A 4,916-nucleotide genomic window follows, 5' to 3' on the forward strand; every position below is an offset into this window, starting at 1 on the left:
CAAATAAATTTTTCTCAGACAAAAATTGCCTTACTCTGTTAAGATTTGTTATGCTGATGCTTCAAACTCTTTGAAAATGTGTACTGGGAAAGGTTTGCCCCCCTTGTGTTTAGGTCTCTCTACCTAAATGAATAAGAGTCAAATAAAAGAAATATGGTGAGTTTTGAAAATGGCATACATCAATAAACTTATTTAGAGAAGAATTAGACTAAATTACATATTTCTGAAAATTGGTGTTTTCAGATAGTTTTTTTAAATGCCAAACATGTGCTGAGGGGGTACACATATACATGCGATCCATAAGGCCAGAGTTTTTTTATTTTCTGTTTAACGGGAATTTTTAAGAAAAAGTCGGGTCGAGGGGGCGAAATAAAATAAAAATAAAAAGTTCAAAATTTGTCGAGTCGAGACCATAAAAAAAATAAAACCTAAAATTGGTATGAATTTTTTTTTTAATATAAAATGTTGAAAAATGAAAGAAAACACCATAAAATTTTGTTCATCATTTATTTGGATTTCAAATATGGAAAAATAGATACAATGTACAACTAACTATATGCATGTGTCATCCTATTGTGGTTAATTACACTTCTAAATTCTAGTATGAAAGCAAAACAATAAAATCTTATAGTTTGAATTATTATACAGCAAAATAATATTGGATACACGGATAACAGAAAAATCCACACTGCTTAAAAATTTATAGATGTATTCTGGTGGTCATCTCCTACTGTATAAAATTTATAAAAGTAATGATAAGAAATGTTTTAAACTACATGTATTATGATTATGATTTAACAAAAGTCTTGAGAAAGAGATGGGGTTGATAGCTAACTTGACAATGTGTTCCTAGTATAGGGCTAACATATTCTTGAGGTTCAGAATGGAATTTGTCAGCAGAAATTATTTTATGAACAACAGCAAAGTCATCTTGGAAGTCTTCTGAACTCTTCACAAATGGTTGGGTCTCCATCAAGAAATCAAACTGCACAAAAATTACATTGTTCCTTTAAGATACTTTATAAATAAAATCAAATACATGTAGTACTGAGTAAATCTTAGAAAGTAGAAGATAAAAAACAGTATTTACATGAGATTCTTTTCTTTTCTTTAAAATAAAGATACAGAACATTTTTAAGAGAGTTTTTGATAATACACATTTCTTTTATAATAAATATAATAATTTTGTTCTTTGTTCAGTTTGCATTTAAAATATTCAATTGGACAATTTGTCGACTTAATTCTTTCTATCTCTACCTTTCCACAGGATAATGTGTGCAACTCCAATTAGCTATCACTTGTCAGTGTTAGTTATATTCTTCTCCAACTCTCCTAATTTTGTTGGAATCCTGGTCTCATTTAATTCAACCAAGCAGACATTGACTTGTATCTAAAATATTTTAATCGTAATTTTAAGTCCCTGATTTAGTTAAACACCATCCATTGTAAAATTATACTTTACCGCGAATTTTACCTCAATTTGCTATGTGATCAAATTAAATATACAATATAAACATTTTTTATAAGAAGAAAGAAAACGTATCAAAAAATGTTAACCATCGAACAACTGTAACAGAAAATTTATTAAGACATCTCAAAACTTACTTAATTTGGACATAAGTTCCACAGTTCAGTGTGCATCTGGTGTATTTAGGTTGTTGATGCCATAACTCCGATTTCAGGATCTTTTTTGTCTTAATCATCAATGGATTCAACACTACTATCCCGTCATTTTTATCTGTAAATGTCTCGATATGACATTTTTGTTTGTTGATAGAACCCGCGAAATTGCGATAAACTAGTTCTTCAAACTGGTTACGATATCGTAATCAGCAAGAAGCTCGTAATAGAGTTTGATTAACACAAGCTATGTCAAACATTTACATGATTTATAAAAAATATGGTGTACAACAAACCCGATTTTATTTCAAACCATTAAAAAATGACACAGTCGGCGGGCATTTTAAAAATAAAAGTGAGATTGACCTCTTTTATTTTTTTTCGGTATTTTGAAAAAATTGGGTCGGCGCTTCCCGTTAAACAGAAAATAAAAAAACTCTGGCCTAAAAACATGTACATGGGGACAGTTTTCCAGGGGCTAATTAATTACACTCCATATGCCCATGGCTCACAAATTATGTCAACAAATTACATGTAATTTGCCTAGTAGAGTGCACATGTACCAAAAATACACCTGGGGTCTCCCCAAATTTTGGCTTGTTTTTCCAAGATTTGAGCCTCAGTCGTACCCAAACAACCCACCCCCAGGCCCGAGCGAGCAGGATAAAACACCCAATAGTCTGTAAATCAATGCATGCCCTAATGAAAATTCACCAATTGATATGGGGCCATTCACCTTCCCTCTGAGAAACACACCTTCTTCTAAGGCCTACTGCTTTTCAGTGAATTTGCTCTGCAACTGACCATGTGTCTAAGGTTTGCATTTACAACTCTATATAAGTGTCATAGTGACACCTACATGTTGCACATCATTTATTTCAGCAAGCACTCTGCTACACTGCAAATGTGTCCCATAATTATTCTAATCATTTTTCTACATAAAATATCACATCAAACAGGGGATATCTCAATTCTTTAAGAAATTTGACCGGGTCTTTAGTACGAAACTATCCCCTGCCACCTGAACAACAAAACCTGCTTGAAAAACATGCAATAAATAAACTAAATTTGATCACATATTTTGTAAGTTTTTCTTTGGGAAAACTTCCATTACATTTTGGGAAAATACAGGCATATTTTCAATTGGGACTGGGGCCGAATTTCGGCCCCAAGTCGCTTCTAAAAAAATCACTGACTGCACATTTTATCTATATACAGAACATCAAATGCTCGTATTTATCCTTTTTTTCCTGCTGCTAGTACATGTACCCGTTATTGATTTCTTACCTGAAGCCATTTGAATGTGTCTTGTCAGTGACCCGTGATCGTTAAACAATTAAAGTGTAACTCTTATAAAAACAAAATTTTAATTATGAGATTTTTTTGCATTCAATCAATACAATTTAAAAATGATTGATATTAATATCAGAAAGAAACACCTTTGAATTATGCTCATAACCATTCCCCAGTTTACATGTATTTATAAAGTTTTATTATCCTTCATTAATTGGTAGTTCCATTATGTGAGATCTGAGATCTTACGAAATTGCAGGTTGAAACTTTACAATTTGGATCCGACATCTTTTAAAGTATGCCAATGCATGTTTGTTGAACAACAAAATTCCTTTGAACAATTAACAAAGACTGGTTAAGCCTTTCCCTGAGTTTGAACACTGATATGTTAATAAATGAACTGAGCAGATCCAATTTTTTTAGCTCACCTGAGCCATAGGCTCAAGTGAGCTTTTCTGATCAAAATTTGTCCGTTGTATGTTGTCGTTGTTGTCATTGTCGTTGTTGTTGTAAACTTTTCACATTTTCATCTTCTTCTCAAGAACCACTGGGCCAAATACAACCAAACTTGCCACAAAGCATCCTTGGGTAAAGGGGATTCAAGTTTATTCAAATGAAGGGCCACGCCCTCTTTCAAGGGGAGATAATTAGGAATTAGTGAAAAAATAATGGCATCATTTAAAAATCTTCTTCTCAAGAACCACTGGGCCAGGAAAGATGAAACTTATGTGGAAACATCCTCAGGTAGTGTAGATTCAAGTTTCTTCAAATCATGACCCCCGGGGGTAGGGTGGGGTCACAATGGGGGATCCAAGTTTTACATAGATATATATAGGAAAATATCTTTAAAAATCTTCTTCTTAAGAACAGTAAAGCCAAGATTGGTCATATTTATATGGAAGCATCCTCAGGTAGTGTAGATTCAAGTTTGTTCAAATCATGACCCCCGGGGGTAGGGTGGGGCCACAATGGGGGATCACAGTTTTACATAGAAATATATAGGAAAATATCTTTAAAAATCTTCTTCTTAAGAACAGTGAAGCCAAGATTGGTCATATTTATATGGAAGAATCCTCAGGTAGTGTAGACTCAAGTTTGTTCAAATCATGACCCCCAGGGGTAGGGTGGGGCCACTATGGGGGATCCAAGTTTTACATAGAAATATATAGGAAAATATCTTTAAAAATCTCCTTCTTAAGAACAGTAAAGCCATGATTGGTCATATTTATATGGAAGCATCCTCAGATAGTGAAGATTCAAGTTTGTTCAAATCATTACCCCAGGGATAGGTTGGGTCCACAATAGGTGATCAAAGTTTACAGAGGAATATATAAGTCTTTTTCTCAAGAACAGAAAAGCCATGATTAGTCAAATTGATATGGAGGCATCTTTGGGTAGTGTAGAATGAAATTTGTTCAAATGAGGGCCCCCGGGGGTAGGGTGGGCCCACAATGGGGGATCAAATTTTTACAAATGAATATATGGGAAAAAAATCTGCTGCTCAAGAACAACAAAGCCATTTGTTATATTGATATGAAAGCATCATCAAGTAGTTTAAAATTCAACACCCCTCCTCCTTGTAAACTTTTAATACTGTACTGATTTTTGCTTTTTTTTTTCCTAGCCAATGTGCTCAGGTGAGCGATGTGGCCCATGGGCCTCTTGTTTTACATTGAATTTAAGAGTAGCAAATTTTAAACGAACAACCGACTTAACAAATTTTAGTCGATAGTCAATATGATTGAATGATAGTCGAGTACTCGAATATTCATTGACACCCCTAATGAAACCATCAAACAGAGTTCAAAGATACTGTCACATTTTCCGTGTATTATCTGTAAAAAGTACTCTATTAAATAGATGTTTACATGCAGTCAATTTTGAGGATGTAATTACAAAATATAATATAAATACGGATTAATTAGGAGTTTTTTTTTCATGATTTCATAAAGGAAATGCACATAACTTATACATGTAAAAAATTTATTAGGGATGGCAATGGT

General features: G+C 33.4%; 1 long non-coding RNA gene across 1 annotated transcript; it reads right to left on the reverse strand.

Moving 5' to 3' along the window:
- Window positions 1-581: 581 nt before the first annotated feature.
- LOC133188978 (uncharacterized) lies at window positions 582-1,729 on the reverse strand. Its single transcript, XR_009721367.1, has 3 exons — window positions 1,606-1,729; window positions 1,258-1,390; window positions 582-985 (listed from the first exon to the last, which is right to left on the reverse strand). It is a non-coding gene; the product is annotated as an uncharacterized LOC133188978 (long non-coding RNA).
- Window positions 1,730-4,916: the final 3,187 nt, after the last annotated feature.

Source organism: Saccostrea echinata, unplaced genomic scaffold (assembly GCF_033153115.1).
Source record: "Saccostrea echinata isolate AGI-Se365-2 ecotype Australia unplaced genomic scaffold, CSIRO_AGI_Sech_v1 ptg000016l, whole genome shotgun sequence".
Taxonomy (NCBI): Eukaryota; Metazoa; Mollusca; class Bivalvia; order Ostreida; family Ostreidae; genus Saccostrea; species Saccostrea echinata.